At 39.0% G+C, this 15,089-nt stretch overlaps 1 pseudogene; it reads right to left on the reverse strand.

Annotated features, from left to right (window-relative positions):
- Positions 1–9,664: 9,664 nt before the first annotated feature.
- Positions 9,665–13,684, reverse strand: LOC141249529 (uncharacterized; annotated as a pseudogene).
- Positions 13,685–15,089: the final 1,405 nt, after the last annotated feature.

Here is a 15,089-nt window from a genome sequence, read left to right on the forward strand (position 1 = left end):
GAAGGGTTGTATAATCTTCTCATTATTATTATATGATCAAGTCATATATTATTATTAATGTTTATTTATTTATTTTACATGAATTTATGTTTCCATGTGTATTTTGATTGAACTCGAAAACGATAGATTTTATGACGAGTTTCCTACATACCCTTATCAAAAAGGATCAAATCAAATGTAGTTACTTAAAAAAAATATTTATGAAATAATTACTTCATAATAATGGGGTGATTGAATCCGATACCATATTTAGGATTGCTCAAATTTCCTACATATCCGTTTCATACGGAATCAAGTCTATGTAGTTCTAAGAAACTGATTATTATATATTTATTATATAATCATTTTAAATATGTTTTGAGGTTGCGATTGAATCCAACGAGCGATAGCTTTATGTCGAATTTCCTACGTACCCTATTAAAAGGGATCAAATCGGACGTAGCTCTAAAAAAATGATTTTATTTATTTATCCTCAAATGAGATGATCATATACCATATTTGATTAATTACTTGAATCCATATATATATATCACGAACATAGTAAAGTAATTAACAAGGAGATTAGTCTTTTTTTTTAAAAAGGTGCATAACTCACGTTAACCTTACCAAGACATATAACCTAAATTAATAAATAAAATAGGATGATAAGGTAAATCGAAATCACATTTTTCATATGACTCGATGAAAATCATGATCGATTAGTGTTTGACCTCTTTCTTGAAATTTTATTATATACAAAGAAAAGTCATTATCAAGTATGTTTTCCTTTACAAAATTTCAAGTGTTTCGGTTCGATTCATAGATCAAATGTCAAGTTTTGAATTCAATTGAATTCTCACAAGACGAAATTGTGGTGTCGTAGTAAGAAAGTAATTACTTTCAAAACAACGACGATATGTTTCATGGGGTGTAGAACGCTCCAAAATAATTATTTTTGAGTTATCTACAAAACGTTTATATAATGTAGAGGCTTTGAAAGTAATTACTTTCTAACCAAATACAAGAAATTTGGGTATGTTCTAGTCTCCCCGTATATTATGAACTAGGACAAATTGGTCAACCTAGAAAAAGAAAGAAGACGTAAACACTCAATACATGTATCTAATCATCATCTTGGGTTTGATACTGAGTTTGTCTTAAATTTGGGTATGTTATAGTTAAGTTTCCCAAATATATGTATCATTCTTACAGGGACTCACCCTCTCAATCTCTCGGTGATTTTTTTAAATTTTTTTATCCCCCAATTCATGTCTTAAGTCCTCACATATATAGTAGAAGGAGAGAGGAAATGACAATTAAAAGAGGTTAAACAAAGTTAATTAACTTCTATAACCAACTCTAATAGGAAGTTAATTAACCAACTAAAGTGGAAGTTAATTAACTAACTAACTAACCTATTTTAATTCTAAAATGTTTTTCTTTTCTCTTTTTAATGTTTAAAGAAAATGACATATGTATGACCATTTATAACGGTTCACACACTCTTTAAACTTTAATGTTTAATTTATACACTATAGTCCAAATTAATAGAATTAAATAAATTGGACCAATATGATAAATTAATTATTTTGTGAAATTTTATGGTCAAACAGTTGCGTATCTATGACCATTTCACTTTATTGTCCATTTTAATAAAGTTTGTATATGTTAATTATTTTGTGAAACTTTGTATATGTTAATTTTACTTTATTATCTATGACCATTTCACTTTGTGAAATTTTATGACCATTTCACTTTATTATCTATGACCATTTCACTTTGTGAAATTTTATGGTCAAACAGTTATTTTGTGAAATTAATTATTTTGTGAAACTTTGTATATGTTAATTTATGAACATGTTTAAAGTTTCGTATCTATGACCATTTCACTTTATTGTCCATTTTAATAAACATCTCAATTTATTTCACACATTTTGTGTTTCAAATGTTTTGTGCGTTGAGAGTGTACAAAACTAAAGGGGACAAAGTGTTTTTTTATGGGGCTGCACCTAGCTTCATTCATCAACTGCTAGATTGTCTACGTACCTTTTTTTGAGGGATCAAGCCATTCATGGTTCATTTTGTGAACTGATCAATTACATGTTCTTTTCATTTTGTCCATATACATCAGAGGATAAACTTCGGACCCACCTTCTAGGAAGGGTTGCCCAAAATCAATCGAACTATCATTTGCATATTGTGGACTTTAGTGAAAAATTTCTTCACAAATTTTCCATTCACACAAGGGTATATAACTCCACCTTCAATGTTTGAGAGCTCATAAGCACCATGCGGGAAGACTTTGGTGACAACATATGGACCTTCCCATTTTGGCTCAAATTTCCCTTGTGATTTTCGATTCATGATAATTGGCCTCCTTATAGTAAGTACCAAATTGCCAACCGAAAAGGAACGGAACTTAACTCGCTTATTAAATGCCCCAGCGACCTGGGCCTGATAGATTTCTAGTCTTTGTTGCGTCTCTAGCCTATGCTCATCCAATGCTTCCAGCTCAGCTAAACTAATCTTAACACTTTCATCTGCCTTTGTTAATTGCACTGCAACTCTAAGAGAAGGTAATTGTACCTCGAGAGGCAACACTGCTTCAGATCCAAAAACTAGATTATAAGGCGTACATCATGTGGACGTTCGAACGGTTGTCCTATACACCCACAATGCTTCAGGCAAACATTCATGCTAATCTCTTTTAGACTTTGAAACCATCTTCTTGAGGATTTTGCATAACACTTTGTTAAAAGCTTCAGCTTAGCCATTTGAAGTCGGGTTGTAGCTTGATGAAAAGCTGTGTTTGAATCCAAATTTTTCAGCTTGCTTCATCATTAGTTGATTTCTGAAGTATAGAGTGTTATATGAAATTATCTTCGAAGGGACTCCATATCGGTAGATCAAATGGATCCTTACAAAGTTGACAACTTCCTTTGCTCCTACTGTCTTCAACGGTATAGCTTCTTCCCACTTGGAAAAATAATCTGTCGCAACCAATATATATTAATGGCCTAGGGAAAATGATGGGTTTATGGGACCCACAACATCAAGTCCCCATGCATTAAATGTCCATGATAAGACGGATGGGTGGAGAAGCTGGTGCGGTTGATGAATAAAATCACCGTGAATTTGACAAGATTGACATGTCTTAGCAAAACTCATTGCATCTTTTACCATGGTAGGCCAATAATATCCAAATCTTTTGAATTGATCAACTAGCTTTGGACCACCTTGATGTGCTCCACACATCCCATCATGAGTTAATGCAAGAATATTCTTGCTTTCTTCTTTTGACAAACATCGCAACAATATTCCATCAAAGGCTCTTCGGTAGAGAGTATCCCCTCTCGATAAAAACCTAGGTGCTCGTCGTTTCACATCCACTTTCTTCTTTGCATCTTCAGGAAGAATTCCATATTGAAGATTGTTGGAAATAACACGTTACCAAAGTAGAAAACACGTGTTTTGATCAGCTATTGTTCTCTGTCACTAAGGTTCATTAAGCCTTAGTTGCGCTTAACAAGGATTCAATTGCGCTTTGAAAGCTTGGCTTGCGCTTAACCTTTGTTGAACTGTTAGTAATGAATTTACTAAAGTCCTTAAGTGCGGAATAGGTTAGACAGACAATAAAGCGCGCTTTAAGATGTTAAAGCGCACCTATATTTGCACACACAAGAATTTCAAAAGGTGAGAACCCTAAGTCACTAGCTGACTCGGGATAAAACTCACCACTACACTTGTATTGATAAGAAGTGATTACAATCTTTCGCTCAACACAAGAAGCTCACTCGTAAGCACTCTCTCTACAATACTCTCAGTTCAGCTCTTGAAGAACAAAGGCACTCTCAACACTCTCTGATTACAAACGAAATATCTCTTAAGCTCTCTCTAGCTTCCTATATTCTCAACGTTTGCAACCCTTGGAATGAATGAAATAGTACTCTATTTATACACAAGTCTTAAGCTAACCCTATAGCTCAACCGTGTAACAAACAAAGACTAAATAAGATGCCACCTCATCAATCCGTGTGCCTTGATCACTTCACCAGAATTAATCAACGGCTTGGAGTGATTTGGTTTTGTTCTCCATGTGTTGATCCACGCCACATAAGCAATCCGTGTGCTTTAAGCTCTAACAAACTCTTGCCACGCTGGCGATCCCTGGAGTAGCGTCACAAAGAGTGTAAAGTTCTTCTCGCACCTTCCTGTGCACGCAACTTGCACTCTCCCGCTTTACCAGCCTTCGAAGCGTCTAGATTTGTTCTCCTGCGCTCTGGCACACCCTAAGCTTCAGTGGAACCTCGTGGACAACTTTCTTCAACTTCATTCAAGCGCGTCTCTACGCCCTCGAAGCTCGATCACTCTTACTTCTTGGTCTTGAATGGATTTATTAAACACCGTTTGCGAAACTTACTTTCTCCGCTTGGTGTTAAGCGCGACTGTGACCAGTCAAGCGCATCTCTAAGTGACTTAAGCGCATCCGTATGAATATGTCAATGACCTGGAAGGCTTAAAAACACTAAGAGATTAAACATATTAGTTTGTTATCATCAAAACAAAGAGAAATAGATTAAGCTTTAACAAGATGATTAAAGCTCAACTAACAATTTCCCCCTTTTTGATGATGACAAACTGTAAACAGGTAAGCTCATGAATACTTTCTTAAGTGACCAAAATGAAGGCAATAATATCAATTTAATCAAGTATTCAGATTCGGAATTGGATCAAAGTAACTTACCAAGGTACTTAACCATACCAGTTTTCAATTCCCCCTGAATTCAAGCACGATCTCATACTTCCCCCTTAATCAAAGAGGAATTTACCTGTGTTTTTCCACCTTTTGACATCATCGAAAATTCAAAGCAAAGTCATACAGTAAGAAAGATAGTAGAGTGCGCTTGCTAGCTAAGACGTCAAACAAATCTTAAGAGAGAAAAGTGAGCAACTTAAGTAAGGAAAAGTCAGGTTAGTAAGGCTCTCAGAGATATAAAAATCAAAAGCATACTTAAGTATCATTTGAGTACAAACTGCCACAAAAGGAGCTGGAAACCTAACGAGCTAATTCACAAATCACATAAACAGAGCAGAGTGAAAAGAGAGAATTAGCAAATGCGCTTTAAAAGCGCAACCATCACCACATCTCAAGGATTACCACCTCGTTCTTCATTAAACCTCTCCTGGACTGGCTTCAGCATTGAAGACATAATCTCCACTATTTCACCAAGACGTTTTTCGACCCTCTCCTTATGCGCTTCCATTGAAGCTAATGGTTAGAGATGACGGCAACCATGATACAACAGTCAGCAATGGTCACCTTATCACGATCATAATCTCGTTGCGTGATGTTGGTGATGATGAAGTGGTGAAGTAAGTGCTTGGAAGGACGTAGCAGATCAACAGTCAGCGCACCTATAGTCGTTACATCACTCGAGCGGCACGCTTTAATTGCTTAAAAGGTATTTCTTTATCGTTAAGCAAACCCAACTAGGAAGGAATTCCACCCTGATGCGATGCAAAGCGCGATGCACTGTAACACTTATATGTGCTGAACACTGAAGCGCATGCCGAATCTCCACTGAATGCTAAAACCGAAGAAGCATAACACTGATTGAGATGAGTAGACGTGAGAGTGTGATGTCCAGTTCAATTTTCAAACTACAATGTAAAGAAATTCATTAATAGGAAGATGCACATTTCATAAAGGGGACATTAGAGCATTCAATCACTCAAGCTGATGTGGACGTATGTGCATATACATGTAGTATGGTAATTGAGGCTTTATGTCACCAAATGAATACTTCTCTAATGTAGAGCTCAATAAAGGACGAGAGAAGCGTTACATCTAGTCAGGTTAGGGACACCTATGCAATGGATCATTTCTTAGGCATGTAATATGGGTAGAAGACGATCACCATTGTCATGTTTTGGCAAATAAGAGCATGCATGGATTAGGATTATATCAAATCGAGCCAAACAAGTCAGTCAAGTTCAATACTAATTCATTTCAATAATCAATCAAAAGCATGAAGACTCAAAGCTATCAAGCGCAAGCGACCATAGTTCATACCTTGATACTAAGCTCGCTAGTTCTAGTCAAATAGAGGAATACTTACAGTGCCATTGCCTCGAAGCTAATGGAGTCGAATAAGGCCAAGCTGAACCCTGAGCTTTAAGAATACCTGACGATTAAGCGCCTTAGTGAAGATATCTGCCAATTGCCCTTCTGAAGATACGTGAATAAGCTTGATGCCCTTGCGCTTCAAATAATCACGTGGAAAGTGTACATCGAGATATTAAGTCCTTGAATGATGTACTAGATATGTCTCGTGATCTTTTCTTGCCTTTTGCCCTGAAGAAGTCTTGTGCTTCTTCCTTATGTTGAAATGAGAGTAGCCGTAGTGGATCGCTCGTTACAAACAATCGCTAAACATGAATCTTCTACTCTTCATTTCATTCTGCAAAGAAAAAGATCAATTTCTATGTTCCCTACGAAGCGCAAGCTTCGTGGGAACATTGTCCATAGCTATTGACTCGCTTGTTTTATGAACAGGCTCATAATAGCTAGGATCATTAAGATCAAGCACAATATGAGGTCGCGCTTTACGAAGCGCACCTCTGTGCTTTGAAGTGCAACCGTTGTCAACATGTGAACGTTGATAACGTTGACGCTTGCCCTTGGATTTAGCCATTGGCTTATAGGGCTTAGTTGGGGTAAGCGCTTTTGTCCCATGAAACCACTGTTTGGTTTCTAAAGGTTGATCCTCAAGTACCTTTATTCTGCCCTTCAAATGAGAGTTTTCACTCTTGTAGGCAGTTAGGTCTTGTTCAAGTGATTTGATTTTAGAAGAGAAATCACTTGATAGGGGAGAGCTGGATTTAGAGGAAGATTCCTGGGGGTCATGACCCAATTCAGGTCTAGCTTTCACAAAGCCTGTTTGAAGGACAGACTTTGCTTCTACTAGCTTAGTAAGAATGTCAAGCTTTGATATTATCTGATCGAGCTTTACATCCTTGGTTGAGTCAGAGATTCTTTCCAACTCGCTTTCATGACAACGCTCACAGGATTTTGTCAAGAGAGTGGGGTTATCATGTAAGCGCTTGGAAAGCTCAACTACTTCTTCCTTAGAACTATTAAGTTCATCCAGAAGTCCCCTAGCTTCATCAGCTAGTGACTTATGATCAACCATTAATTCTTTTAAAAGATTGATAAGGTTGCGCTTGGGTAAGATTTCATAGTTAAGATCCGTTACCTCAACGTCAGAGCTAGAGTCTGAGTCTGATCTATTACCAGCCATCAAGCAGACATCAGCTTGCGCTCCATCATCCGAATCTCCATCAGATTCACCCCAGAGTGAAACAAAAGCTTGTTTAGGAGGGGGTTGTTTTCGGTGGAGCTTGCGCTTGGATTCACCTTTAGATGAGGACATGCTTTAGCAAGGTGTCCCTTATTGTTGCAGTTGAAACAGGTGAACTCCTTGAGGTCGCGCTGCTTGTAGGTAGGATCGTGCTGATTGAAACCACCCTGTTTCTTGAAGAATTTCTTCACAACCTTAGTCATCATAGCGACGTCCTTATCATCGTCGTCTTCTCCTTCTTCATCATTTTCAAGCTTTTTGAGTACACGTGAAAGCTTGAGCGCTATCCCTCTTGTTTCTTGGTTTGAGTGCTTTTCCTCGTTGTTCTTGATTTCCTGCACTTTAAATTTACCTGCAAGAACAGAGATAGGCAATTCTCGGGTTTCCTTGGACTGAAGAAGAATTTGCTTGAGGGTTGTATACTTTGAGTTCACTCCATGAATGAACGCCATAGAATACTCCCAAGCTTTCTTCTCCATTCCAGCAGAAAGCATCTTGTCATATAGGATTTGACATCGAGAATGATAATCAGAGACGAGCTCATTTTCCCCCATTCGAATGGAGCAAAACTCGCGATTAAGCTCAAAGATACGGTTGTCCTTCATATCATCACTGCCAGAGTGCATGTTTATAATAGCTTTCCACATATCTTGAGCAGTGGGAAGGGACATTACCTTGTCTATATCTTTTCGTGAAAGGGCATTTAGAATGAGCTGTCGCGCTTTAGCATTCTTCTCCATGAGTTGGTACTCTTTTGCTTCCCATTTTGAGTCATCCGTCTCGGAGATCTTCTCATCACCTTTTTCAATGATCTTCCAGCATTGATAGTCCGTTTGCTGGATGTAGTTCTTCGTCATAGTGAGCCACCATTCAAGTTCGCCTTCAACAAGGACATGGGGCTTGGCGAGAGAAATACCGAGGTTGAAGCTGGCCATTGTTCTAGACTTGAGAATCCTTTTGAACCTGTAAAAGGATTAGTGCAAATAGCTAACCTGATGCTCTGATACCAATTGTTGGAAATAACACGTTACCAAAGTAGAAAACACGTGTTTTGATCAGCTATTGTTCTCTGTCACTAAGGTTCATTAAGCCTTAGTTGCGCTTAACAAGGATTCAATTGCGCTTTGAAAGCTTGGCTTGCGCTTAACCTTTGTTGAACTGTTAGTAATGAATTTACTAAAGTCCTTAAGTGCGGAATAGGTTAGACAGACAATAAAGCGCGCTTTAAGATGTTAAAGCGCACCTATATTTGCACACACAAGAATTTCAAAAGGTGAGAACCCTAAGTCACTAGCTGACTCGGGATAAAACTCACCACTACACTTGTATTGATAAGAAGTGATTACAATCTTTCGCTTCAACACAAGAAGCTCACTCGTAAGCACTCTCTCTACAATACTCTCAGTTCAGCTCTTGAAGAACAAAGGCACTCTCAACACTCTCTGATTACAAACGAAATATCTCTTAAGCTCTCTCTAGCTTCCTATATTCTCAACGTTTGCAACCCTTGGAATGAATGAAATAGTACTCTATTTATACACAAGTCTTAAGCTAACCCTATAGCTCAACCGTGTAACAAACAAAGACTAAATAAGATGCCACCTCATCAATCTGTGTGCCTTGATCACTTCACCAGAATTAATCAACGGCTTGGAGTGATTTGGTTTTGCTCTCCATGTGTTGATCCACGCCACATAAGCAATCCGTGTGCTTTAAGCTCTAACAAACTCTTGCCACGCTGGCGATCCCTAGAGTAGCGTCACAAAGAGTGTAAAGTTCTTCTCGCACCTTCCTGTGCACGCAACTTGCACTCTCCCGCTTTACCAGCCTTCGAAGCGTCTAGATTTGTTCTCCTGCGCTCTGGCACACCCTAAGCTTCAGTGGAACCTCGTGGACAACTTTCTTCAACTTCATTCAAGCGCGTCTCTACGCCCTCGAAGCTCGATCACTCTTACTTCTTGGTCTTGAATGGATTTATTAAACACCGTTTGCGAAACTTACTTTCTCCGCTTGGTGTTAAGCGCGACTGTGACCAGTCAAGCGCATCTCTAAGTGACTTAAGCGCATCCGTATGAATATGTCAATGACCTGGAAGGCTTAAAAACACTAAGAGATTAAACATATTAGTTTGTTATCATCAAAACAAAGAGAAATAGATTAAGCTTTAACAAGATGATTAAAGCTCAACTAACAAAGATAATCCATGAGTGGTTGTTGTCTCCAATCTAATTCTTCATCAATTTCATAGACTGACACGAAATTAACTTCCTCAACTACCTCGAGACGATCTAGAGACGATGCCAATACATGGCGCTCTCCAACTGTCACTTGAATTTGTCTTTCATCAGGTAGCGTAATGATGCTGCTAATTTAGCCAAAGCATCCGCTTTATCATTTTCAGACCTGGCCACATGCACAATTTCTATGTCATCAAACTCGCGCATGAGTTGTTTTACCCTTTGACATAAAGGGATCAAGCTTGAGGTCTTGACCTCATATTCTCCATATATTTGTCTGATGACTAATTGGGAATCACCAAACACTTTTAGAGGATCAACATGCATTTCAAGAGGTATTTCAAGACCGATGATAAGTGCCTCATACTCTACAACATTATTTGTGCAAATCTCCAAAAGAGAGAACGAATAGGGCACCAATCCACCGGAGGGCGTGATAAAAACAATACCAACTCCGGGACTATCTCTTTTTGCTGCACCATCGAAGTATAGTTGCCTTTCCTCCAGCACAAACACTTCTTCGTCTGGAAGGTCATCTGACAACTCCTTGTTATCCGGGGTAGGATGAGCAGCTAGAAAATCGGCAATAACTTGCCCTTTCACCGCTTTTTGTGACAAAAATTTGATGTCAAGGGGTGCTAAAAGCATGGCTTAGTTGGCTAATCTTCCTGACAAGATAGCCTTGGACAAGATATATCTCAAAGGATCAGCTTTAGAGACCAAAGTTATTTGATGGGATAATAGGTAGTGTCGTAGCTTTTGAACGGCAAATACCAAGCTCAAGCAGATTTTCTCCATGGAGGAATAATTATGTTCTTCTCCCACCAATGTTCGGCTTATATAGTACAAATCATTTTCTCTCCCTTCGTCATTGTTCTGAGCCAACATAGCTCCCAAGGAGCGTTCAAGGGCTGCTATATACAAGATCAAAGGCCTTCGTTGCACTGGTGCCATTAAAATTGGAGGACTCGTCAAATATTGCTTAATACTATCAAGAGCATTTTGGCATTGTTGGTCCCATATAAATGGCGAGTCCTTTTTCATCAACCGTAGAAATGGTTAACATCTCCCCGTCAAATTTGAAATGAACCGTCGGATGTAAGCAAGTTTTCCTTGTAATCCTCGAAGCTCGCAAAGGTTCCTTGAGGGGGGCATTTTGACAATCGCCTTGATTTTATCGGGGTCAATTTCGATACCTTGGCCTCGAACAATAAAACCAAGAAATTTTCCCGATGTTGTGCCAAACGCAACTTGAGAGGGTTCATCTTGAGTTGGTGCTTGTGTAACCTTTCAAAGATTATCCGAAGATCACCTGGGTGATTCTCTCTTTCTTTAGTTTTGACTACCAAGTCGTCCACATAACACTCAATTGTATTATGAAGTAGATCGTGGAATATGACTGTCATAGCCCTTTGGTAAGTTGCCCCAGCATTTTTAGGCCGAAAGGCATCACCGTATAGCAGTATGTGTCTTGGGGAGTTCGAAACGCCGTCAACTCCTCATCTTCAGGGTGCATCTTGATTTGATATACCCTGAAAAACCATCCATAAAGGACAAATCTTGGAAACCGGTAGTAGCATCAACCAAGAGTTTCGTAATGGGTAGTGGGAATTCATCTTCAGGGCATGCTTCATTTAAGTCCCTAAAATCCACACAAATACGGATTTGACCGTTCTTTTTCTTGACCGAAACAATGTTAGCCAACCACACTAGATATTGGACCTCATGAATGTAACCTGCCTCGATCAGTTTGTTCACCTCAGACTTGATTCGAACAACAAGACCGGGACGGAATCGACGTTGTTCTTGTTTCACTGGATTTTTCTCCTTAGAGACAACCAACTTGTGAAGGGCAATCTTTGGGTCCAAGCCTTGCATATCTTGATAACCCCAGGCAAATACATCTTTATAATCTCTAAGGAGTTGTTCATATACCACCTTCTCGTCACTTGTGAGTGAAGCATCGATAAAGATGGGTTTAGGGTCCTCATTGGTCCCTAAGTTGATTTATTGAAGTTCATCAACGGTGGGTTAACCCCCGTCTTCCATTTCTGGCGGCACGGGTTGAACTGTATTAATGAAATATGGTGAACCTTCGGTAGGTTCTTGAGGAAACTCTTTTCCTTGAATGTTTACCTCATTAGATACAACAACCATAATCACAGCTTCAACATTATCAATGGTAAGACTCCCCAATTTCTTCATGACAAACTAGGTATTTTTCTTTTTCTTGAGCTTCCACTTCTTATTCCTCCTATCTCGGACCTTTTTTCCTCTAAGGTCGTCACTTTCAAGCCTTTGGAACACGGAAACCCAAGACGCCCCTTGTATGGGGGTATTATCAAGCCTTTCAAATACTGACACTCGAGAGTCCATCATGTTTCCCTCTAAGAACATGTTTTGTTCTTCTTGTGTCAATACTTTAGGCTCTATAACATTTGCCATCAAGAGCCCTCCTTCTTGAGAAACATGTAAATTATTATACATGTTCTCATCAAGAGATTCATGAAGACTTTTTCTCTTGGAGAAAAGTTTATTGTTCTTCATATCGATTCTTCTTTTATTGTAAAGTTTTGAGGAAGAACCCTCGATTGAGTAGTTGGAGCTTTCGCCTTTTAAGACCACTCTTTTATCACCACTCTTGTTCCCCGAAGAATCTACGGATGACCAATCTCATCTTTGGATTTGATTTGTTGATCTTTTAAAGAGGAAAGTATAACTTCTCATGAGAGAGTTCATAACCCCCTCCATAGAGATTAAAGGCTTTTGGTCGACCTTTCTCATGTCTTTTGGAGTGTTTTTGAACAAGACTTTTGGTCATGCCCCTTGTTATCTTCCCTCATCAAGGGATATCTTTGGTGATTGACAAGTCTTTTGGCTCATTTCACCTTTCAAATGTCTATCTTTAGCATTAATCCTTTTCATAGACGTTCTAGGATCAAAGCTAACAGATTTGTAGAACTTAGCATCAACATAGTTCACATTCTCCCCGTAAAAAGTGTTAGGATCTCCTCGGATCTTTCTTTCATTTCCATGTTCGTCAGTATACTTCAAGCATTGATGTAAAGTGGAAACAATAGACTTGCTTGCATGTAACCAAGGAAGTCCAAGTAATGCATTGTACGAGGTGTTGGCGTCAATCACATGGAATAAAGCATCTTTGTATAGGTCATCCAAAACCACCTTCAAAGCGATAGTTACCATGACTTTTTGACCAACCTGATTAAACCCTTGAATCGTGAGCAGTGTAGGAGACAAATGGCTTGGGTTCAACCCAATTGCTCTCAAGGTCTTCAAAGGAAGGAGATTCACTGTTGATCCACAATCAAGTAACATCCGATTCACCTTTACATCTCCAATTGTTCCTGTTATATACAAAGGCCTATTGTGATGCTCTTCTCCTGTTTGCATATCTTCGTCGTAGAATGTTATGCATGCCATACAAGAAGCACAATGAACGGGTGGAGTTGTTGACACCTGGTCAACTTCAACGGGGTCAACCCGATCTTTATATTCAGCAGGGTTTGTAAGAGCTTGAATGAGTGCTCTCCTTAATTCTTTTGACATTTGTAAAGCATCATAAACACTTAAGCGTGATGGAATGCGTTTCAAGTGATTAATGATATCATATTGCACTTGCTCCTTAGGAGGGGCTTTGCAACTAGTCATAGGCATTTGGGGATTGGAGTCCTTTTTAATCTTTGCTTGGACTCCTTTATTTTGCTTTTGTGACTTCCGAACTTCTTCTTCAGAACTTATCACTTGTGAAGTTTCCTCAAGGACCAACTCCTTTCCTTTAGATTTCTCTTTTAAAGGTGAAAGTTGATGTCCTGGGCGAAGAGCAACAATATCAACTTCCGATTTGTCATCTTTGCATATGTCGGCATCTGAAGCCATGTAACATTGGACGACCTCTTCACTCCAAAACTGTTCACCATTCAAAGTACTATCATCTAACAAATCTTTAGGCACAAAGTCCCTTAAGGTAAATGGAAGGCGGTTGGGTGGAACATATTCATCTTCAGAATCTTCCACTAGCTTCTTGTTTTTCTTGGTAGACTTTCTCTTCTTTTTACTCTTATTCTTCTCAGGCTTCCTACCGATCATCCTATATCCTGGAGAGCCGGAGATTTGAGTATCGGTTAAAAGAGACTTTTTCTTGCTCACACAAGTGGTCCATCCAAGGTTATCATCACACTTTCTCTCTTCACCGTCATTAGGGAATAACTCCTCGACGTTGAGCACATCATCACTTCATATAGAGTTGGTTGTAAAGTTCCAACTCTTGGCATGTCAGGGTATGCCCATACAGCACGAGCTTCATCACCTACCTTAAATTGCACAGGAATTGCCATTGGTGGTAATGAAATAGTAGACACACCTTCATTTCTAACAACTTCTACACATGTTTTAAACTCTTGATCGTCCAAAGCTGAAATCGTGTTTGATGAAGTTGTGGGAGTTTTAGAAGACACTCCTTCAATCTCAATTTCACCTTTACTTATCATCATTTCTATTATATCCTTCAGGACATAACAATTTGTGATCGGATGACTAATCAATCGGTGATACGGACAATATTTTGGATCATTCGTTTTGCTAACTTCTTTAGGCCTCTTTGCTTCAGGAAGTGTTAGAAGTTTGGCATTAATCAATTCCTCAAAAATCCCTTGAACATCTTCATCGTCAAAGGGATATTTCTTTTGCCTCCTCTCTTCAAGAGTAGGCTTCCTTGATGGCTCTTTAGCTCTTCCCCTATCATTGGCTTTATAATGGCCTTTGTTAGAGGACTTACTAATAGGCTTAATAAAAGTCTTCGTAGTCTCGCCTTTCTTTTGAGGCTTTTTTCCTTCATCTCTTTTAATCTCATTGAGTTGAGGACGACTAGACCTAGCTTTGCGCCTAGCAAGCTGACGCTCAACATGACATGCCTTCGATACTAAATCATCAAAGGATGTTGGTTCCCCGCTTCTGACGTGCACCGCTAACTCAGGAAGTAAATTGTTGGTGCGCATTTGAACACTTGCTGGTTCACTTAACTTTTCGGGACATTGTAATCTCAAACTTCTCCACATTGAAATGAAGTCATTTGCTAACTCATTAGACCGCTGGTATGCATTTGCAAGGTCCATGATTGAAACCTTGGCCTTTGAGCTTACAAATTGGGCCAAGAATTCCCTTTGAAGATCATCCCAAGTTCGGATCGACTCAGGTTGTAATTGTGTGTACCACGTGAATGCTGAACTTTTCAAAGACTGGACAAACTACCTAATTAACAATTCATCACTTAAAGCGGTTTCTCCACATGCAGAATAGAAGTGAGCAAGATGCTCGTGTGGCAAACCGTGAATGCGATCAAATTTTTCAAAATTTGGCCTTTGGTATCCAGGAGGGAAGGGGACCGAATCAAAATGTGTGGGATATGGCTTCCGATATCCCAAAAAAGGTGGGTTTTGAGACATTTGAAAGTCCCTTATACCCCGAGCTATCATATCTCGAACTTCTTGTGAGG

The sequence above is a fragment of the Phyllobates terribilis genome, unplaced genomic scaffold (genome assembly GCF_046119375.1).
Source record: "Phyllobates terribilis strain yellow unplaced genomic scaffold, ASM4611937v1 Scaffold_4729__1_contigs__length_57749, whole genome shotgun sequence".
Classification (NCBI taxonomy): domain Eukaryota; kingdom Metazoa; phylum Chordata; class Amphibia; order Anura; family Dendrobatidae; genus Phyllobates; species Phyllobates terribilis.